Genomic DNA, 23,857 nt, shown 5'->3' on the forward strand with positions numbered 1-23,857 from the left:
GCAAGGTATTATTTACTTTAGCCTCTGCTATACCTCTGGGGATCCACTGGACTCTGTGTACACTATACTTTACTTTGGTATAGTATATACAGAGCTAGCTTCCTACATTTCCACAGGATGAGTGTTTGTGTATAACATGAACGCCCCCAATGTGCTCCTCATACATCCTGGCTCTTCCGGTGTATCAGTGACTTTCTGATACTGTGAACAGAAGATGTTAAACCAGATAAGAGGCCCTGTGCTAAGACGATGGTTATTGCAGAGTTCTTTAGGAACCGGAGTATTTACCGACTTGTGTGTAACCCAGATAACTGGGGCTGTTTTATATCAAGCATACATTTTAAGCATATAGCCCCCAAAAACCAATAAGGGCGGGGGGCATAAAGGACATTAATCAGGCGATAAAGCCTTCCCATGCCAGTGACCCGTCTATAAAGGCAGGCTGCAGGATCAATTCATCTTCCACAAATCGAAAGAACTTTGAAATGGGTTGGTGCATGCTAAGTTGCTCAAGGATACGTCTGCACTGTTTAACGTACCGACATTGTTATTGAAATGACTAATGACTTCACCTTTCTTGATCACTTCTCGAAAATCGCCTTTGACAAACAAAACACAGATCCGGAGATTATAATGGGACATTAAAGTGAAGAAAATACAAAGGTTAGGATGCTGCCACAAATTTAGACCTCGTAAACAAACGTTGGGATTAATTAAAGTATTTGTAAAATACTAGGATGGACATTCTAGACGCTACAAAGAACTTGATATTTTGGCACAAATGTGATAATGCTGGGGTAACTGGGCCGTATTCACAAAGTGAAAGGTATTTTCAAAAAATAAAGAGGGGAATGCGCAGTTGTAATAAAAACCTCTGCATTGTCACGATCACTTAACTAAATGTAAGAACAGAAAATGAACGTTGTCTGAACTAGCAAAAGGGTCAGTAAAGATTAATACCAGAACAGTCCTCTTTATCTGACATTTATGAATAGCTATGGTAATAAGTGTAACAAAGGGAAGCTGCAAAAAGAAAGGGCAGAAAGTGCCAACAGAGGCGGATGTGTGGAAGGATGAAACAACTCGGATGGAGAACAAGTGGATGAATACCTTGACAAATCCGAATTCTACTTTTATTGCCAAAATTCAAACCATTTTAGTAAGAACGCAGCTAGCAAACTGAATGACAAACACCAAAAGGAAATTAGCTGGATTGACAAGCGTGCCTGCACCCACCAAACAGCAGAGTACCCCCATCACAGCAGCTCCGATCAGAGTGCGACAGCTGGTCTTTTCCGATGAGGAAATTATAGAGGGCAGAGTGAAAAGCGAAGCAGAGCACGAGAATTGTTAAAGGGGCAGGCAACAGCCATTCGGAGGAGTAGGTCGTGTGGGTGCACGTTTTTAAGTTAATTGTTTCTTTCCTTGTGATACATTGTACTTCACAGCTTTCAATTATTAAAATCATTGCAAGCCCACGCTTACTTTGTAACATAAAGGACGCGTAACAAAACAAAAAAAACAGGCAACAGCAAACATGGGCAGGAAACAGAAAAAAATTGCCCCGCAAAACGAACAAATAAAACACCGAAGCTTAAAGCTACCAGTACTGGGGTAGTGCTCCGTGGGAGGGACAAAGAGGAAGGATTCACCACTAGCAAGCAAACAATTTTAAGGACAATAAAAAGCATGAACAACCAGCATTTGCAATGCAATAGGTCTCGCATTTACAAGAGTTTAAGCTATTGGCATTGTAAATGGCAATGACTTATCTGTTTTGATAATTAAGACATAAATAAAAGGCATTGTCATTTACAATGCTAATAGCTCAAACTGTTGTAAATGTGAGACCTATTTCATTTAAAAGATGCGCCCGCCTTTGTCCCGTGCTGCTTGAAAAGTGAAAGCGCGCATGGCGTGCTGAATTTTGCAGGAAAGCATGTCGTGCCTACATTAGGAGAAACGCATTAAAGAAAATAGTGCTTACAGGCTAAACAACACGTACCGTGTAACAACAGAAGTAAAAGGGCCAGTCCTCATGGGAGGTTACAAATGTAGACAAGGCGGTACTAAGGAAGGATTAACAAGCCTATTAACGAATCAGAAGCCAGCATTTACGAAGGACAATGACACAACCCAATTACAAATATGTGCAGAGAGTGTGTGGGGCTTCAAGTCCATATTCCAATACAGCATGCCTCACAGAGCAGCACATACCCGGCCCAGCTCGACCTAAATATTATCACTTTTTAAAAACTCTGCGCTGTTAATCTGCACAGGTGCTGGGACTGGACTTCTTAAAAGACATCATGGCGAGTCATCGAAAGACACCATTTTCTGTTTTTACACATAAAACTTGGAGCAGCTCAGACCAACACACCTGACAACAATGATTTGTGAAAATGCAATCTTGGAATGGAAGATTGGTGTCCCGGTGACATGGAGCTATCTGGTCTACCTGGGTTCGACATCGTGTTATATGTCTGCGTGCTGTAAACACAGATTTCTTCACAGCCTCCCATCACCTAACTCCAGCACTTTAACCCATCATAGGTGCATGGACCAGCGGGGTGAAGGGGCTGCCAGACAGATTCATGGCAACTGAATTCCTTCAACAGCCATTGATTTGTAAAGGAAAGTCCCAGGACTGGAGCACTTTAAAAGGGAAAAATAGAAAGCATCCTGGTAGGTATCCCAATGTGAAGGAGACATGTAGAACCTTTACACAGAAGTTGGAATTTAACCTGTTGACTGCTGCCGTCTGTGACCGGTCGTCGCAAGCACTACCTTAGTAGTGCTGCGCACGTCCGTTGTCCGACGCGGCCCCACCCGTTTTTCGAACGTTGAGCACTGGCGCAGAACGTTCGAAGCAGCCAACGGGTTACAATATTTTCTGGTTAAAAAGTTTTCCTTGTTCACAAAGTACTCTAAATATTTACAAATGATCATAATACTTTCAGGAAAAACAGTAACTTGACTTTTAACATTCCAAGTGAGCAGAAAGAGCCGCCCTGGGGACATGAAATAGTCATCATAATGAGAGGAACCCAAGCCCGAGAGAGCGCCTCGCAGCCGCAAAATATAGCGCTTTGGGCACTAGAAAGTTGGATGGACTTCCAGCAGCCAGGGGTTAATGCCGAGTACAGCACAGTCTGCAGTGAGCGCCCAAAGACCTGCATCCGGGGGCGTGACACTAGCTCCTGGGGGAGTACCCTTTAGGGACCCCAACACCTTCAGAGGGCCCCATATTCATCCCAGAGCATTTTAATGTGGGTGTGATATTGGAGACCGGCAACCGAAGACCTGCATCCGGGGGTGTGAAACTGGCCCTGGCGATGCGGAGGGTGGGGAGTATTTCTCAAGGGCCCCAACACATTCAGGGAGCCTCATATTCAACCCACAGTATTTGAATATTTGTGTGCTATCTGAGACCTGGTGGGCCTTATCACATTCTGCTGGGGGTGAGAAACATTATTCTTTACGCTGTTGTCAGGATCCGCGTTTGAGAGCACATTTGCATGACCACGGCCACCCCCAAAAGCAGACTGTACTCTCCAGCACCCCAAACCTGCTCCAATATTAAACACAGGTAGACATGAGCGTGGCGCCTGCACAATGTGGGGTGCACAAAAGAGTGTTTCCCTCACACCCGCAAAGTGATTAACCAGGTCCTGGTACTTCGGTGCGTGAGTAGTTATTGTGGTGTCTGTGAGGAGGACCCCTGTGGAGTGTAGATCCTAGATGAGCTGTGAATTATGAGCAGAAAAGCTAAAACCAGCGCTTGTGTGCACGTGTGAAAACGGTGGAAGTGAGAGACTTTAGGGCCTGGAAACGGCAGAAGAGTGCACCCGCAATACTGTATGTTGTGACCGCAGGAATTGTGCACAGTTGTGTGTGTGCAGCGTACGGTGGTTGTAAGTGCTGGAGGGGAGCCCTAATGCCTGGTTTCTGGGGTCTGAGAGTGGGGTCAATGTGTACATACTGTGTGCAGGAAAGGGTTTTTTGTAATTGACATCAGGCACTGTGCGTGTTTTTATATTGCTTACATTAAAAATGAGCTTTTCAAGTGTGAATCAGAAACATATTTTAGATGTTTTTGACTTTAAAACGAGAGAGTTGTTGGGCAGTTTCTGCCCTTGCATCAGGGCCCAAGGCACCCTTGCTGCTTGTTAAGAGCGGCCTTGCACAGGGGTGTGACACTATGGCGTCCCCGAGAGGCCTCAGTGCTCGGTGCGGGCCTTTGTCATATATCCGCATTAGGCAGGCCAGCACCAGGGGTGATTCCTTCTTGAGGGCTGGTGTCTGCTCACGGATCGCGCTCTTTAGCAGCTGTCTGTGAAATGACCGTCTGCCTCCACTGGTTGGGCGTAATGTTGAGGAAAATGCTAATGTCAGATAAGCTTGCTTCAGGTGTCGCTTCTCCAGCTTTGGTAGTAGGTCGATTATAACATGTATCGTGCAAGCTATCAGATTCAGATCTTTCAAATTCTCATCCCATTCATGCTGCTGACGTTTCACTCTCTCTATTAACGTATCAGCATCATACAGGGAGTAGAGCCAGAAAGGCCAGGATGTCAAACTTGTACAGTGAAACTTCCTTTTCTGATACTTGTACCACCAGCCTTGTTCGTGCTGATCCTGCCACCGGGAAGGTTTGGAGGATGGGTACACATGACACCTATTGAGGGAATCCAGCTGGACACCTGCCATGGTGGAAGGCAATACTTGCTCAGGAAGAATCTGCATCTTGGCTTGTTGGATTCCATCGGTCTGTGTTCTTATTTCCATCACTTTGAATCGCTATCTTCCAACAGCTTTCAACGTGACAGTTTCAATGGCAAACTCTTGTTCTTCTCTGTAGACGTACATTTCTGCTGTTGTCCCAAACCGTGCATCTATTTCACGCCCATTGCTGCATGCAAGGACTGCGAATGTCTGATTACTCTATCAAATTACGCACCATGCGGACCTCCTGCTGGCGAAAAAGCTGGAGCGGCAATGTCTGCCCTGGGATGAGCATCACCATGACGTGAGGGAGCACCGGAATCATTTGGCAGCTGTCTTCATCGTGCACTGTCCTGCCATGGAACTCCTCCAAGTCAGATCCTAAATACGTGTGTAAAGTTGGCAGACTTGTATCAAAGTTAATAATGTTGGGCTTTTCAGCATCCTTGTTGTCATGATCTTCCACTTCCATCTCATTCTCCTCATTTTCATCACTCTCCTGGATGAGCTGCAGGTGGTTCGCCATGAGGCCAGGTGCCGGTCTCGGGTTATGCGCACGATTGTCAACGTCTCTCTGCAAGCTATCAAAAACACCATCAGGATCAGCACCATCAAAAGAGACAGGCGGGGGACTGGGCAGAATACAATGGAAAAGAAAGTGAAAGCCCGCCATGCTCGTGTTCTACAGAAACGCTGTCAGGAGCCGTACACATGCACATCGCCTGTCCGAGCGCGTGCACATCTCCTGTCTCCCTTCCAAACGAAAATCGACGATAATAGATCTCGCCAAGGCGAGCAGTGCATGTGCTGCGTCGCTAGGCGAGACCTAAAAAGGCAATGTGGGGGTTGTAAGCCCACAAAGTGCATACAATATGTCTCCAAGAGAGTGTGCAAGAGTAGGAGATATCTGTGTGCCACCTGAAACGATTGTATTTGATCCCCCACTCTCCCCCTGATATTGACTAAATATTATATTTGAGGCCTCCTCTTCCTTCTTCCTCCCCCCCTCCCCTCCCCCCAATCATATCCTTTTTCTATTGTTGTCTATGTACTGATGGTCCGCCCTTGTACAGTCTATTTGCTTTGTGTAATTTATGGATACCTTGCTGTTTTCTCTGTTTATTTTTTAATAAAAAGAAATATTTAAAAAGAAAAGTGTGCAAGCGCGGTCTAGGCTCTATCTAAACAAATTACAAAATGGCTCCCTTAAGTTACCTGGGGAAATTACGATGCCCCATGGGAAAGAAAGGTTAGCACTCTCAGAGCCTATCTGACAGGTAATCAAATTACTTCCACTTATTGACGCCATTTGAAAACCAGTGAAGGTCCATGGTGTTGCCCATGTCTGTTTGAGAATAGCCTAGCAAATTCACATTTATCAGTGAAAGCCTATATGAGACCGAAATGATAGGGGAATGTGACTACGGTGACACTGCCACAGGAAGCAAGACCACTGGATTCCCACAAGGAGAGCAGCTTGGCAGTAAACATCCATTTTCATTGATTGAGTGTATAGCGCAACGTTTTCAGACTCTCCCTTTGATGTCTGTTAGTCTTAATAACGTTTGAAGTGTTTGAATTTACTTTCTTTTCTGAACTGTCTTGTTCAACACTACCCTTCCTCCAGGTGAAAAGATAAACAACTGTTTCCTTTTGAGAGTTCTATTTCCAACATTTTACAAGTTATAACTTAGTTGATTTATTCTCAGTGCTGTTTTGCCAGATGTTTAAACGTATGCGGCAAAGCCATATCTTGATTTCCTAATCCTTAGTGATGGAGACAATCACTAGATTATGTTAGTTTGACATGTGTCGTTCAAATCTGTAATGAAAAAAATAACAGCACATGAGATAATTAGTCCTTAGTACGTGTAATTACATATGTTGGTAGCGAATATGAAAATATGTTGCACATGCTAAAATGTAAAAACAATTCCAAATACGTTTTAGAACTGTTTTGAATATTTTTATCAGCTCAGTCCCAACCCCCACGACGGGCTTTTTCTTTCAAAAGATCTAAGCGTTAACTTGCCCTTCTATAGTGGCATAAGTTGCCAAAGTAATTAACCTGTTTTTTTACCTTTTCCAAACACATCTTACAAAGTTTGTGTTCAAATGGAAAGCTAGTATATTAATTATTTTTTTTAACAAAGTAGGTTTAATTTTCAAAGCATTTTTAAAATGTCTCTTCCTGAATCTACCAACATTTGTCTTAACAGCATTTCAGATTCAGTCAGGTTATGCAGAATGAGAAAATTAGTCTAGGTACTACAGTAGCCGCAAATTAGATACCTCACCCTAATAGTGTCTGTGTTTAAGATCCAGTGTAGGTCCAGGTAAACACCTTCTGAATTTCTCAGTATGACATGGTGGATCTTCAGGCAAATATTGAGCATGCTATTTCATTAAAAACCTCTAAAGACCACAGTCACAATGTGAAGCTGCTTTTATAGAGCTAGACTAACATCCACAGAGATGTGTAAGAGGATGAAATTCTTAATAAAACTACGTATTCGCCCCCTAAACGTTTAATATTTACTTCATACAGTGATGAAAAGGAAATATACAAAATAGTCTCACCCCTGATTAATAGTTGATTTTAGTTTTAAGAAGATTACCAATTGCAGTAAGTGTAAATAACTGCCAAATAGAGATGGTATGTTTTGGTATTTCTAAAGTTCGAACCTAATTGGCTAGCAACAGAGTCCTCTGCACGGGCATGGCTCAGTGGGTATCTATCCAAGGGAATGTAGATAATGGGTTGGATATCAGACTGTCTGAAGTAGTGTTCCTTGAAGAGGTGAGTTTTGAGTTTTTTTAGCTTTCTTTTTTTCCAGCTTTCTTTTAGTTGGTGCTGTTATGTGAGAAGGGATGTTGTTGCAGACCCTAGGCGCATGTGCTGAAAAGGATTTTTGTTTTCTGCTTCCTACACTGTTTAGTGTCTAATCTAGCAATCTCAAAGCACCTCATCTGATGTTGACCTCCAGATATTAGTGTTTATTTGCTTGGTAGACTGAGGCCTTGTAAGTTCAGCGAGGGAAGCCAGTGTACATCCTTTAGTGTGAGGGTGATGTGGATGGATTTCGTCAGCCACTTGAAGCTTCTATGCAAAGAATGCTTTTCAGGAGAGCGAGGGTTATCTTTGGGATGCCATTGTGTAGGGTGTTGCCTCCCCCTAGGTGGGAGAGGACTAGTGCTAGTTCTGCAGACTTCTCCTGGAAGAAAGATTTTGCTTTTTATAGGAAAGAAAGTTACATGCCTGAATATTGATGATGCTGTCTGCATTTAAGGATCCAAAGTGTTCCAAAACAGGTTGGAAAGGACATTGACAGAACGGAGCCCGGGGGACTCTGCAGGGGACTGTGAGCGTCTTTATTCTGCTTGCTCTTATCTGAGCGAGTTGCTGTAAGTTGTTGAGAGGATGTGAACCAATGTAGGACCGTACCAGTGAAACCTATGCAAGTTTTCAGGGTGTGGTTTAATGCTAGATGATCAACCTTGGGGAGCTGCAGAGAGGTCGAGGTGGACCAGGGTGCAAGGGCCATTTTTTCAGTTGAAGAAGAGGGTGTCATCGACTGCTTGGAGGGTGGCAGGTTCAATACTACAGTATGTTTTCAACCCTGATTGATAATCTTGAAGTAGATTATTTTTGCTGATGTGCTCCTGTAGCTGTGTGGCAACTGCTATTTTAGTGCTTTTTCCAGCAAATAGGCAGTGAGTTAATGGATGGAAGTTGGCAAGTTTGGCCGGATCTAGTATAGGTTTTTGAGCTGGGTAGGATCTATCCAATCTGATAGAGACATCTAGCCGCAGATGCCTTACTTTAGAATCGTCCCCCAGGCGTGAGACTGGATCCTAAGTTTTTTTTAATACAGCACACCCGTGTATCGGAAGAGGGTGTCACACGACTTCGTAGCAATGTCATTACGCGATGTGACATCGACTGAGTTCATATAAACCCCTCGCCTTTGCGCTAACGTCGGTTCCTTTTATCCACGCATGCATTGTGGATCCGGAGCATTTAGGGGGCTGTTTTACATCTCATCTCCACATTTGGTGTGAGAAACAGTATGCTTTGTGTGAAACTTTGCGATTCTTTAGACGATTTTGCCTGACCCTTACTCCAGTCTGTTACGATTATAGTAGTGCATTTATTCTGCAGTGCAATTTTGTTCTTTACACTACATTCCACAACATATGGCTTTTTGAATTACTTTTACTTCTTGGCGCAAAACTCATGCCGGGCTCCTTCAGCTCTAGCAACAGTTTTTCAGCTGTTTAATTGTATTTGATTGATACCAGATATACAGGTTTTGCAGTTTGCTTTACTCTGCAGAAGAGCTCAAGCTCAAGAGTTGATATTCCACATGGTACGTTCCGTACTCTATGTGGAATATTTTTGTATGCTATGTGAACATTTCTAAATATATGCATGGTTGGGATTTTCAGCTTGTGCACTATGGGACTCTCATTTGAGGGTGCAGAGTTCCACTCTTTGTGTAGGCCTATTTCTCTCACATACGATATCATACATTCGAGACGTTTGGTACCCCTTGTTAGGTACTTTTGATATTTGTCAGTATATATGATCATTGTTAGCCACAAGATTATCATCTGATGAGTCTTAAAACACTTTGTGTTTTGTCCTTCAGGTTTTGTCTTATAGCCATTGCTATTTGATTGCCTCTTCCACCCTTTCTTGTAGACATGGTTGGTTTGTATATGTCCCTTGGTCATGATTGTTTCTTTTCCTGTGATTGTATTGGTCTCCCGGGAGACTTGTCTCTCCGTCAATTCTATTTCTTCTATTATGAAGGGTACTTAATACTCTTGAATCTTCTGGAGTTGTTATAATGCTTTGCGTTATTACTAAAGGTTTTTTCTTTCTGATGGTATTTTCCCTCTAATGATGTACCTTTTCTTCTCTCTGAAGGTATTCCTGTATGTAGCAATGATGGGACTAGGTTTTTGCCTCGTAGCTTCTACTTTTCGTAGATGGCTTTTATTCTTTTCTTACTGGATCGTTGCTCTTCTAGTGGACAACTCTTTTCCTCATTTACCTAACTCTAGTTGTTGTTGTTGTTGTTAGGTTCTACCGTTGCGAAGTATGCTCCCTAGATGACATATACATATTGATGTTTATTTTATACATCGCTCAGATTCTATTATCTATTCCTTTACAATTCTCCAGTTTCAGCGTGAGGGATTTTTTCTACATCATCTGTAGATGAGTCCCTATCAATATTGTAAGATCACGTTACTAACCTTGGGTTTGGCCAACCCTCAAGGTTTCTTTTTCATACTTTATATCTTATTCAATTTTATACGCTGTTGCTTGCTGATGCTGTCTCAGGCAATTGCATTACACTGACGTTTTGGATGGCTGTTGCTTTTCTTCTTGGTATGATGGCCTTTATGGTCTCCATACTATTATGTCAGCATTGTCTGGGTGATTATTCGGCTTCACTTTATTTCTACATGTTATATTTTCTCTTGTCTAAACATAAGTGGTTATTTCTTTCACTCCTATGTCTGTGTGTTTCTTGGAGATATCCTAGCGGTCTTTGTATTATCTCTCCAGGGATATGACCCTTCTATTCCACTAGTTACTATTGTTGTGTCTGGTGGCTTAGTGGACTATGCGTCCTCTGTAGGGACCTGTGTTTACCCTTTTGGTCACAGTTTCATATCTGTGACTCAGCCTTTCTTAATTCTGAGGTCGATAACATGAGTACCTTTGAGTTGGGTAACATTAAAACACCTGGTATTCAGCTTCAAGATATCCTTGCGGTGAATGTGCACTTTACGAATACACGTTACGTATATTGTCTTCGACTCTTTTTAAAAAAAAATTATGGAACTTTCATTATCCTTTCCCACGGGTGATGGATCTTCTTGCTGTTAAAGTGAGGGACTGGCTCGGGGTTGACCTCTGTTTGGCACAGAGGTTTTCCTCCGTGGCAATACCTGCTGTTCCATGTCTCAAGTATTGAACACGCTGTTCGAGTCTGGATATGTGCGACAATAGCTTTCTATTAAATAGTTTTTGGGCAAATTCTCATACTATAATGGTTAACGTTCTTCCTATTCCTTCTGTGTCTTCATGACCTTTCTTACTGCGGTTACTTCCGCAGCGCTTATGCGGTGAGCATTCTTGGGTTCAGATCCCCCTTAAGGATGCAAGTAGTTTTCTATTCATGTTCTTGGTTGGCTTCTACCACATTTGTCATGCTAACATGGATACTTTTATTCCCATGCTTTTTTTTATGTCTTGTGACTACTTATCTGTGGTTCTTCCACAGGTTTTTTTTAATTGTAAAGTATGTCATTGCTCACCTACATTATTATAGAGGTCCGGTCTTTTTCTCTGGTATTATACCGTTTTTGTTCTAGTCAGAGGCTTTTAGTGGTCTCAGTTCACAGACCCTCCTCTAGGGAAGGTATGTTTTGGTATTTGATTGTAAAGTAAGTAATCTACAGCGAGATGTTTCAGATGAACAAGTTACTTACCTTCAGTAACGCATTATCTGGTAGACACATGATCTAGCCACAGATTCCTTATGCCCTTTCCATCCTCCCCGCTCTGTGAACTTTCTCTCTTTGGTCTCTATAATTTAATTATGAGACTTCACGTACTGAACTAAGAACTCACTGCTTATTTGAGACTGAGTCCTCTTTCATCTCAATGTTGTTTTTATGTTATCCACATATTGAATTATACTCAGTGCCATTTTTGACACAAATGTGTCTTTCTTTTAGCACATTTTTTCAAAAGGCAGTTTCTATGTGGGGCTCCATGTTTTGAGTGCGGTAAATAATCATGAAAGAAACTGGCGAGTCCTCTTTCATCTCAATGTTGTTTTTATGTTATCCACATATTGAATTATACTCAGTGCCAATTTTGACACAAATGTGTCTTTCTTTTAGCACATTTTTTCAAAAGGCAGTTTCTATGTGGGGCTCCATGTTTTGAGTGCGGTAAATAATCATGAAAGAAACTGGCGAGTCCTCTTTCATCTCAATGTTGTTTTTATGTTATCCACATATTGAATTATACTCAGTGCCAATTTTGACACAAATGTGTCTTTCTTTTGGCACATTGTTTCAAAAGGCAGTTTCTATGTGGGGCTCCATGTTTTGAGTGCGGTAAATAATCATGAAAGAAACTGGCGAGGGAGTTATATGGACTCCGGTGACATCCCATTGCATTATGTCGATACAGAGTTGCATGGCGCCCTCTTTTACCGCATGGACGTGCTGTGGAAAAAATTCCAGATCCAGCCTCTCACCTGGAAGAGGATTCTAAAGTAAGGAATCTTCAGCTAGTTCCTGTCTCTACCAGATAATGTGTTACCAAAGGTCAGTAACTTGTTTGTTTTATAGTTACGTGTAGTCCATGAAGATGCCCTTACTTAGCTAGGCATTGACAATGTGGAGAAGAGGCTCCCTGGAAAGAGGAAAGCACATTATGCATGGTAGTAGGTAGTTGTGAGTAAGTTCAGATTGTTGTAGTGGTATGTGTAGGAGACAGTGTTGAAGGATGAATGGTTAGTGGTTTGGTTGCTGGTATAAATTATCTGTAGGCTGATGGTGAAATAGCAGGGTTGTGGGATAGGCTCGTGCTCGGTGTCATAGCTCCAAAGAGTGCTTTGTATTTTTTGATTGCTGTGTTGATTGTGATCATGTAGGAGGTGACTAGAGGTGTGGTGATGATGAAAAGATTGTTTCAGAGGGATAAGGCCCTCCTGGTATTTTGATTTACACCATTTGTTATCCTTTCTTTGCATGGTGTGCTTGTTTTTGGATATTGTTTCGGTGTACCTGGGTGCGGATGACTTGGGTTTAGAGTGGCGAGTTTTCTGAGGAGTATAGCTTTCTATGTGATGCTTCAGAGTATTGTGGTAGATGTTGACAAGAGTGTTGAGGGATGGAGGTTTCTGGCCTGTGAATGTGGCTTGTTGTGAGACACAAGATTCCAGCTAAATGCAGACTGAGATAGTCTTGGAGTCTGGGAAGGGGGTGTTACTTTAGTTTCTTTGTTGGTAGCTTTTTCAAACTGCTCTTTGAATTGACCGATAAACTAAATCATATTGTCCTTGATATCCTCTCAAAACTTTGGCTTCTTATGGCATATCAAGGTATTATTCCTGACGGAGTAACTTAGCAGATGGATTCCTGACACATACCTCAGATTACTCACCTTTAGAATATACCAAGACCCTAGATTGAATTTCAACAGCAGTGCTCCTACCCACCAATAAGTGGAGTATGCAGCTCTGCTTAGGTTTCATACCACCCGAAATGGAACAGAGCTGCATATAACCACCACAAACCAATATCCTTTCCTTCCTTTTTGCACCTTCTAACATGGATCCTATCTCCACTGCCAACTTTTGACGCTCTTAAGGAAGCATGTCCCTTCAAAAACAACAGGCTTTAAACCGTTTCGAAACAGCAGAAAGCACTTGTCAGTCCTTACCCACACAAGGTGTGCCTTAAGTATCTGGTCTTCAATCACAACTTTCGAGTCATGCAACATGTGCACCCTTGTGGGGCCACAGGAGACTGGCATGGGAGGCAAAGCTTTACATCGCCGAACGTAAGAAAAGGTCATGGGCAAAGTTTCACACCAACAATCCAGTTCCCAACTTAGTTTTCTGGTAAGTCAAAGTCCAAATGAAAATCTGAAAAGACTAATTGGGACTAAACATCATCCTGCCACTCTAACTTGAAAGTGAAGGCAAGAGAGTTTCAAGAATTACATCACACTCCCACTGAGTGCCAGTTTCGGAACAGATTCATCAGCGTGTCCCGACACACATCAGGCCGTAGCCTATTCCACAACAAACAGCTGCTGTCAAAGAGGCCATGCTGCATATCTTTGGTCCGTTTGCAGCCCTTCTGGTGCACCTTTGAGCTCCGCAGAGCCATAGGGACTTCCAATCTAATTACCACTGGGGGGCTTTCCACCAAATCTTGTGTGAGTTAAAACCCATTACCGGCCCCGTGCCAACTATGGTACAGACTTTCATGCCAGCGCCCAAAATCCCCACCTGTACCTGCAGCACCGGTGCCATCATCATCAAAGCTCTTTGTGTCATTTAAGGATGTCCTTCCTGACTCCTCGATGGCTACCTTGTCCAATATTTGTACTTGTCTTTCTATCAGCCGACCTATAGCTCAGCAACACAGACCTGTGTTCAGTGAGGCCAACTGTCTGTGTTTGCACCCTACATCCGTGAATCTAATTGTCCATGCCTCAACTAGTAAGGTAATCCTAATTCTTTCCCAACATCTCCTACAGATTAGGAATCCAAAAGGATTGACGCTTTCAATAAGAGAATGTTTTTTTCCGCAAACCTGTACCTAAGGTTCATAAATGAAGTTTTACTATGAGGTACATGCAAGCTCTGGGGAGATCTTATTGGCAGTCCTGTAGGACCTCACAGCTAATTTGGCTCAGACCTTAAATGATGGACAAGAAGCAACGAAGGCGCTAACCAGTGTCCTTATTAGCACCCATGACTAAGGTTGACCAGATTATGTACAGATGTGTAGGCATCCCTAATGGATATTTCCTTTGATAGGTCAAGACTCTTTTGGGGAAAGCGGAACTGCACTAGAGAGATTTAAAGACAGCTGGTTCTTGCAGTGGGCACGGTAAAAAGTTGCCCATGGGCCTTATCTGTGTGTATGTGATGCCCCAGTTGGACGTTAACCGGGTCTTGACATTCCTTATGTGTATGCCATAAATGCTTAGGAAATTAAATATTTATTAACAGGTTAATAAAGTGTATCTAAAGAACCAAAAGGTTCATTTGAAAATGTTAGCACATTCTGTAAATATGGACCAATTTGAAATTAAAGACTAAAAATTAAGTTAGTGGGGGTGTGGCCTGACCAATGGCAGAGTAAGACGCTTGCTTAGAGAGCTCCCACCGGAGCCATATATCCAGACTTAATCCTATAGTTTCCCAATACGTAAAAGGCCATGAAGGGTCCCTACAAGTGGAAGAAACACGTAGCAGCATAACAAACTGGAAGGGAGTTGCTAAGGCTGGGGATAACCGTGAAGAAGAGTGGGTGAAAACTCTGCTGGCTGCAACCCAAAATGGCGGCCTGACAGGGTTGAGACTCTCCTGACCACCAGAAAGAATAGGAGGATGACCGGAGTGCAATGTGGAGATCCCCGGATGCCGCAGCTGATTGGGGGAAAACAAGGACTCCTCCCCGAAAACGTGGTGCAGTTGGTGCCGGAAAAAGGACTGCTGGAGGAAACCCAGGGCCGGGACCAGACCAACCTCAAGCTACCAGAAGCAGAGGCCCAACACGAGCCAACCCTGCGCAGTGTGAACAGTCGGAGGCAAGAGGATCAGGCAAAGCAGGCCCCTGGAGCGGCTGGGGGGTGGAGCAGTAAGAAGGCAGGAGACTGCTCTAGGCTCGATCGAAGAGGCAGGCTACGAGTGAGGATAGTGCCCGGAGGCAGCCCGTTGTCTTCCACTCCCCGCATAAGATCACGCTACCAGCAGGACCCTAGAAAAACGATCCTTACCAGGAAAAAGTTTGAGGAGGGAAAGAGGGAAAAAACCCGAGTCCGCCACAGCTTAAAAGGCACTAATTAACACAGAGACCTAACTAAGGGGAGGAGCGGTAACATAGCGGAGAGTAAGCAGCAGTTGGCAGAAGTACCCCGCACACACCACTAAATGTATTGAGGGCCCGAAGCGAAGGCAGTAAAGGGAGGAGGGGGAGGAAAGAACTGGAAGCCAAAGAAGAGAGGAGGCAGGCACTGGAACAGGGAAGGAGGCTTGGGGAAGCCACAAGACGCAGGGGGATTTGGTGAGGTGACAATGCGCCCCTGCCCCTAACTAATATCCCACAGGCCTACCTTGAGGGAAAACGGCAGAAGAAAGAGCCCACGATAGATGATCCGTGCCTCACGCCCTCCCCCTCACATGGTGACCCCCGCACGACTGCGGAAAGCAACAAGGCAGGACTGAAAGAGCCCCGCTGAGTCTTAAACCGGCAGATCGTAAAAGGCAGAGCCCTGTGTCCCTGCTACGAGGTGCAAAAGACGGGGGTACCCACTCAAAATGATGGCCAAGGATAAAGAGCCCAAACACCAGAAGCAAGGGAAAATGGACCGATATACGAAAATAATGCCAACGTAAGTGGAACTGGTTGAACAGGCGCAGCCCCCATCAGACATTGCAGTACTCCTTCAAGCAATACGAAACTGTTGAGAAGCCCTAGAGGGTAAGATTGTGTAAGTCTGTTCGGAAGTGTCACTTCTTCAAGACCTACGCAAAGCTTCCCAAAGAGTGACAGAGGCAGAGACTCGAGTCTCGGTAGTCGAGGACGCAGTGAAAGAACTCCAGAAAGGGATGAAAGAAATGCACAACATGACTGCCGATATGCTGTGGCGAATCGATGATGAAGAAAATAGGGCCCGGAGAAACAACCTCCGCTTCGTGGGATTTCTGGAAGGAGCGGAGGAGGCTAACACATAAGATTCGTGGCGACCTAGCTCAGGGACATCATCCTGGCAGAACATTTCTCCCCCTGCTTTGTAATAGAGTGGACACACCGCTCACTGATCGATAAACCCCCCACCGGAGCAGCGCCAAGACCGTCCATTTCGAAACAACTGAACTTCATGGACAGAGACATGAACTTACATGAAATGCGCCACAAAGGGGGGGGGCAGATATGAAAATTTGTAGATAATTACATTTCCGGATTACAGCCGTGAAGTGCCAAGACAGTGCCGAACATTTGAATCAGTCAAAGCGAAACTCAGGGCCCTTCAAATCTGGTATATGCTTTTCTTCCCCGCAAAACTCAAGGTGAACTATCTGGGGAAATCCTTCTGTTTTTCAAACCCCTGAGGAGGCATGGGCCTGGGTAGAAGAGAGACCAACTCTCCGGCCCACGGGAGAAGAGACATTGGACAAACCCAAAAGCCGGAATATGGAGGAGAGGCACTTGACACAACAAGGAAAGAAACTTAAGACGGTAAACCATTCGAGAAGACTCAGAGGTGAAACTCCCTACACCCTTAGGAAAGCTACACAAGACCAAAGACATCAAGCCCAAGCTGAAGACACAAGACTCAGAATGGAAACAGAGGCCAAGGGCCAAATCCTTGGAGCAATATTCAGACTCTGACGATACTGATATGTCCTCGGCACCAGAATCTATGCCACCGCTGGCGGCAGAAATACAGGCCTTAGAGAGTTTAGACGAGAGCAACAGGAAGATGAAGGACAATACATCACCTGACCCAGACAAATTGAGAACTGGCCCTTGAACTCCGGTTGGAGGGTAGCCACAAGCCACACACCGCCCCTAGAAGTGTGATTATTATCGTAAACTGAATCAAAAGTTATCAAAGTTGGGGAGTTAATACATAGGATAGAGTTGTGGGGGATGGACGACCGATCACCCGGTCTTCTCTGGCTGAGAGCCACTTCTATTGTTAAGGGGGAAGGAAGCTGAGGAGGGATTGAGGGTGGTGGGTAGCTGGGTAGAAACCGAATTATGGCTCAGTTGTATATTTTATTGTTTATTAGTCGCAGGGACTGCCGGAAAAATGAACTCTGATAGAATACCTAATATGGTGAAGAGTTGCTCTTTCCTCCTGAGGAGGAAACCAAACTACTCCCTAGAATTAAACAAACAGCTAAACACCCATACTTTACGGTTCTGACGTGGAGCGTCAATGGACTCCGAGACAAAATTAAAAGGGGATTAGTGACTCAATTCATTAAAAGACTCCACCTGGATATTTTGATGCTAGACACACCTTAAGGGCACACAATGCAAATTCATAGGCCGAGGAGCATACACGGTGCTAGCACACACGGGTTACACCACTGGGGCAAGGAGGGTAGCAATAATGATCAAGAAAACTATCCCCTTCCAAAGCACACAACTTTGGCAGGATCTCATGGGCAGATACGTGGGGGTGACTGCCAATGGGGGCAAAAAGAGATGATCCTGATGTGCGTATCTGCACCGCCCAGACTTCAAGCACCCACAATGGGTAAAATAGTAGAGGTCCTGCTTGAGACCCTACACATAGTGGGGAGATTTTAACAACGTAATGGACCCCGCTGTAGATCAGCCAGAAGAGGGGGGGACACAAGCCCACAAAAACCACTATCCTGTCGAGGTTCGACAGTACCATAGGGTTGGTGGATATATGGCGTCACAAGCATCCACATACAAAACAATTCTCCCATTACTCCGGCATACTGGATTCTGTCATAACTCTTGACTTGCAACATTTATGGTATTCTTTTTTACACCATTATCTTTATCCAGAGACACTGGTTGTTTTTCTTTCTTACCATTCTGCACTTTGTTTATATTATTGTCGTGCATTCTCTTAAGCATGTCCTGCCTTGTGCATTTGGGTACCTTGTTATTTGAACTTACCCTACCGGTAGATTAGCCTCTCTTGACAATTATGGCATGTATTTAATACCCGTACCATCATGTGTATTGTTTTTATTGTCTTGAAAAAAACCTTTTGTTTTGAATATTGTATTTTTGATGGTCTGTATTTATCATAGGCTCGTCCCACAGCCACGTCCTTGGATTCCCTCGCACTGAGGAAGGTGAGGCCCACACCGGGTCGAACACCGAAACGCGCGTCTGCGTTGTCTCTACTCTATGGACCATATTTAGTTCATGATTCGTACTTGTGGTTATCACCTTAACTTAAATTTAATTGGATGGCCCTGGATATATTTGGTGCCACTTAAACGTTAGAGGATTTATCTATTCATAGATTATCATCATTGTCATTTCCACTTTTAAAAATGTGTCCATTTGTTTTTATTTCTTGCACTGTTGGTATGAGTATGGTTGAATTGCTGATTTTCAGGACGTTTTAGTATGTGAGAGTATGAATCGGAAAGAGACACGTTAGTATTAGATTCTTTACCTTAGAATATTCCCAGACGTCAGACTGGATCCGGAAACTTTTGCGTAGCAGTACCCTTGCGCGTCGGTAGGCGTCGTCTGCGGCTCCGCGTCCGTCGTCGGCGTCATGGGTGCCGTGATGACGTCGTCTGAGTACTTAGACGCCGCCTCCACGTGCTGACGTCAGTTCTTCTTTTTTCCGCGCCAGCAAGCGCAGATCTGGAAAAAAGCAGTAACCCTTAGTAAATTTTTGACTAACATTTTGGATCATTATTGATAATTTCTCGAAGTCTACGACTCCGATCGGTGCCGTAAGGATGCCTGGCTTTAAGCACTGCGAGGATTGCAACCGCACGATGTCGGTCACGGATCCTCACCACCTGTGTCTAACTTGTCTAGGCGTCGACCGCGACGACAAGGCCTGCTCCGACTGCCGGGCCCTCTCTTTGAAAGCCAGGCGGGAGCGGTCCCGCAGGCGACTCGAGCTCCGGCAGTCGGTCCCGCGCCGTGAGAGGTCTCGGGACAGGTCGCGGGCTCGTAGCCACCACAGTTCCGAGAGTAGGCCGCACTCCTCCGGGTCGAAGTCCTCGTCAGGTAAGAAGCACAAGAAGTCAAAGAGGCGTCATCGCTCTTCAGACTCCCCCCGACGCTCGCACGATGCGGCCGGGGGTTCGGGTGACACCACCCATGCGGCTCCGTCGGAGTCGCGGGCGCCGCGTCCAGCTCCACACCCTCCGGTCCCTGGGCTAAACGCGACGCCGGAGGAGATCGAGCGCTTCCTCATGGCCATGAGGAAACTCTCTCCTCTGACGGGCTCCGCGGTGCCTTCGGGCCCAGCGGACCCGTCAGGGGCCTCTAGAGGGTCGCGGGCTTCGGCCCCGATGCCGTCGGGTGATCCGACACCTTCGGGCCCGGCGCCGCAGGGCCCCACAATCCCGATGCCGCCGGTGCCTTCGGGTCCGGCGCCGCAGGGTCCAGCGGCCCGGGCGCCTTCGGGCCCGGTCCCGCGGGACCCCCCTAGACCTTCTTCGGGATCTGGATCGCCGCCGGTGGACCTTACGACCTCCCCGGCGTCGGACCATCAGGTGTCGCCTCCGGCGGCGCCGTCCCCGATGCCTCCTTTGTTCCTGTTCTGACGTCGGGACAGCCCAATGGGCGCCGCTCCAGACGTCGTTTGGAGAGTTTCACTTCTATGAACAGGCCCCATTGATTGAAAACCCTGAGTATCAGGAGATGGGTGATGAAGGGGATTGGGAGGGGTCTGAGGACCCTCTGACCCGAGAGTGTCAGTCTCATGAGGACTGGGTAGGAGACCTTGGGGATGCCAGTGGCCTGGACACCTCTCCGGACACTGGTTTTGTCTCCCCTCCTACCGTGGCTTCGGAGGAGGGGGCAACCTACAGTGTGGTGTTGATGAGGGCTGCCAAGGCCTTGGGCCTTGAGCTCCCCGTCGCGGCCGTGAGGACTAATCTCCTCACTGAGGTCCTTAAACTGCAGTCAAGCTCGGCCGAGCCTCTGCTGCCCTTTAATGAGGCCTTGACCGACGTTCTTCTGGGCACTTGGTCCAAGCCCGCTACGGGTTCGCCCGTAGATAGGAACGTGGCCAGATGCCACCGCCCAGCCCCGGGCGACCCATGTTTCCTGTCCACCCATCCCACCCCCGAGAGCCTGGTCATCCAGGCCTCCAATTCCCAGACCGCATTCCCGTCGGCGCAGCCGGACAGGGAATCCTAGAGGTACGAGCAGTACGGTAAAAAGATCTTCTCCTCCCTTAGTTTGGGTCTGCGATCTTCCAATACTGCATGCCTCTTGGGCCGCTACACCCACTCTCTGTGGGATACGGTTGCGGAAGTGCTGCCAGAGTGTCCGTTGGAGGTACGGGCCAAACTCGGCCAAGCCCTAGTGGAGGGCCGGGATGCAGCCAGATATTCTATCCGGTGTGGGCTGGATACCACCGACTCACTAGGTAGAGCGATGGCAACGACGGTGGCGGTCAGACGCCACGCCTGGTTGAGGTCCGCCAACTTTTCGGCCGTTGTCCAAAACACACTGATGGACATGCCGTTTGATGGCCGTCGCCTCTTTGGCGACAAGGCAGACCATGCGCTTAAGCGCTTTAAGGACTCCAGGGCTACGGCCAAGTCCTTGGGCCTCTCGGCCCCGCGCCAGCAATCGGCTGCCTTTCACTCCTTTCGTGGCCACGGAAGGGGTGTACCCACACGTGCTGCCAGCCACACTCCGCAAGGTAATACCCAACGCGGTGGCGGCCGTGGGAACCGCCGTCCCGGCGGTCGAGGACAACGGCGAGGTCAGTCCACACCTTCCCCCGCAGCACCCGCCTCAAAATCCTCCTAGTCCGTGCTTTCAGGCCCATGTGACGCCAGTGGGGGGCAGGGTTCGGACAGGTGGGTGCTGCAGATCGTCCGAAGGGGCTACTGCCTCCCCTTTGAGGCGACTCCTCCAGCCATGCCACCGCAGAACCACCGTGTATCGGGGGATCATTTGCGACTTCTGCAGGAGGAAGTTACGGCCCTCTTGGCCAAGGGGGCCATCGAGCGCGTTCCTGGGCCAGAAGTAGGGTGTGGTTGCTACTCCCACTACTTTCTGGTACCCAAGAAGGGCAAAAGGGGCCTACGCCCTATCTTGGACCTAAGGAACGTCAACGGCTTCCTCCGGAAGGAGAAGTTCAAGATGCTGACACTGGCTCAGGTCCTAGCTGCTCTGGACCCAGGAGACTGGATGGTAGCGTTGGACTTGCAGGACGCTTATTTCCACATCCCCGTCCTGCCGGCCCACCGGCGCTACCTGCGGTTCACGGTTGGCCACGAGCACTTTCAGTATACTGTGCTCCCCTTCGGCCTTACCAGCGCCCCACGGGTGTTCACAAAGGTGATGGCGGTGGTCGCAGCTCATCTGTGCAGGTTAGGGGTTTCAGTCTTCCCTACCTCGACGACTGGTTGTTGAAGGCGGGCTCGCCCCAGACAGTCGTCAGCCACCTCCAGACTACGGCAGATCTCCTGCACCGGCTGGGGTTCTCCATCAATGTGCCAAAGTCACACCTGTGCCCCTCTCAGAAGCTCCTCTTCATCGGAGCGGTTCTCGACTCGGCGCGGTTTCGGGTTTATCCCCCCGAACAGCGGGTCCGGGATATTCAGGCTCTGATTCCCATCTTTCAGCCGTTATCCCGGGTCTCGGTCAGGTTGACGCTGCGGCTTCTGGGGCTGATGGCCTCCTGCATCCTATTGGTGCATCACGCCAGGTGGCGGATGCAGGCTCTGCAGTGGGACCTGAAGTTTCAGTGGGCCCAACATCAGGGCAACCTATCCGACCACGTCCTGATCTCGGAGGGCACTGCGAGATAGCTGCAGTGGTGGCTCACGAACCGCGATTGCGTCAGCAGAAGATCCCTCTCCCTTCCCCAACCGGAGCACGTAGTTGTGACGGACGCGTCCCTCCAGGGCTGGGGAGGCCACATGGGAGAGGCGGAGATCAGAGGCCTCTGGTCTCCGGCGGAGGCCCGGCTCCACATCAACCTGTTGGAGTTACGGGCGATTCGTCTAGCACTGAAGGCATTTCTCCCCTCTGTCCGGGGGAGTGTAGTGCAGGTGTTCACGGACAACACCACCGCCATGTGGTACTGCAACAAACAGGGCGGGGTGGGGTCGTGGACCCTTTGCCAGGAGCCTCTGGCAATGGCTGGAACGCCAGGGCGTGACCCTGGTGGCTCAACACCTGGCAGGTTCTCTGAACGCCAGGGCGGACGAGCTCAGCCGTCGGTGCATGATGGATCACGAATGGCGTCTGAACTCGGACGTGGCGCAAGGCCTCTTTCAGCAATGGGGAGAGCCTTGGTTAGATCTATTCGCCACCGAAGAGAACGCGCAATGTCATCAGTTCTGCGCGTTGGAATTTCCAAGGCGGCACTCGCTCGGAGACGCTTTTCGTCGCGAGTGGAGTTGCCGTCTATTGTACGCCTTTCCGCCTATACCACTTCTGCCCAGAGTGCTGAAGAGGATCAAGCACGACCGGGCCCAAGTCATCCTTGTGGCTCCGGACTGGGCAAGAAGGTACTGGTATCCAGAGCTACTCAGTATGTCAGTCGATCCCCCGGTTCGCCAGCCTCTTCAGGAGGACCTTCTGTCGCAGCAGCAGGGGACGGTCCTCTGCCCAAACCTGTCCAGTCTCCACCTCCATGCTTGGAGATTGAGCGGCGACAGTTGAGGCCATTTGACTTGCCTCCTGAAGTCTGTAACGTCATTTTGGCAGCCAGGCGTCCCTCCACGAAGTCGGTATACGCCTGCAGTCGGAACAGATTTGTGGCATGGTGCACAGCAAAGGCTGTGGATCCTCTTGCTGCCCCTCTCTCTGAGGTTCTTCTCTTCCTTCTTTCTCTTGCCCAGCAGGGCTCTGCTCTGGGCACTATCAAGGGCTACCTTTCTGCCCTTTCAGCCTTTCTGAGGCTGCCTGATCAACCTTCTTTGTTCAAGTCCCCTATTGTAAGTAGATTTCTAAAAGGCATCACACACACATTCCCTCCTGTTCCGTTTGTGATGCCTCAGTGGGACTTGAACCTGGTTCTTACGTTTCTGATGTGCGCTCCTTTTGAGCCACTTCACAACTGTCCTCTCCGCCTTCTTACTCTGAAGACAGCATTCCTGGTTGCCATCACCCATGCCATTAGAGTGATTGAGCTCCAGGCTCTTTCTTGTACTCCACCTTTCCTTTCTGTCCATCCGGACAAAGTGGTGTTGCGTACTAAGCCATCTTTCCTGCCCAAGGTTGTCACGGCATTCCACATCGGGCAGTCTATCACCTTGCCAACCTTCTTCCCGCCACCGCATCCCTCTAAAGAGGAAGAGCGGCTCCACCGTCTGGATCCAAAAGGTGCGCTCTCATTTTACTTGGATCGCACACGCTAGTTCCGGGTGGATGACCAACTCTTTGTTGGTTACGTGGGCGCTAAGAAGGGGAAAGCGGTGCACAAGAGGACCATCTCCCGGTGGATCATCTTGTGTATCCAGGCATGCTACTCCTTGGCTAGAGAGGAGCCCCATGTTGGCTTACGGGCTCACTCCACCTGAGCCACGGCGACTACAACTGCCCTGGGCCGGGGAGTGCCCTTACAAGACACCTGTCAGGCAGCTACGTGGGCCTCGCTGCACACGTTTGCAAGACACTACTGCCTCGACAGCCAAGTCCGGAG

At 47.3% G+C, this 23,857-nt stretch overlaps 1 protein-coding gene and 1 pseudogene across 2 annotated transcripts in view; one reads left to right on the forward strand and one right to left on the reverse strand.

Moving 5' to 3' along the window:
• Nucleotides 1-23,857, forward strand: part of SCAF8 (SR-related CTD associated factor 8) — a 1,826,711-nt gene that overhangs the window by 1,228,392 nt on the left and 574,462 nt on the right. The window lies entirely within an intron of this gene.
• Nucleotides 4,087-5,266, reverse strand: LOC144761393 (protein cereblon pseudogene; annotated as a pseudogene).

The sequence above is a fragment of the Lissotriton helveticus genome, chromosome 6 (assembly GCF_964261635.1).
Source record: "Lissotriton helveticus chromosome 6, aLisHel1.1, whole genome shotgun sequence".
Taxonomy (NCBI): Eukaryota; Metazoa; Chordata; class Amphibia; order Caudata; family Salamandridae; genus Lissotriton; species Lissotriton helveticus.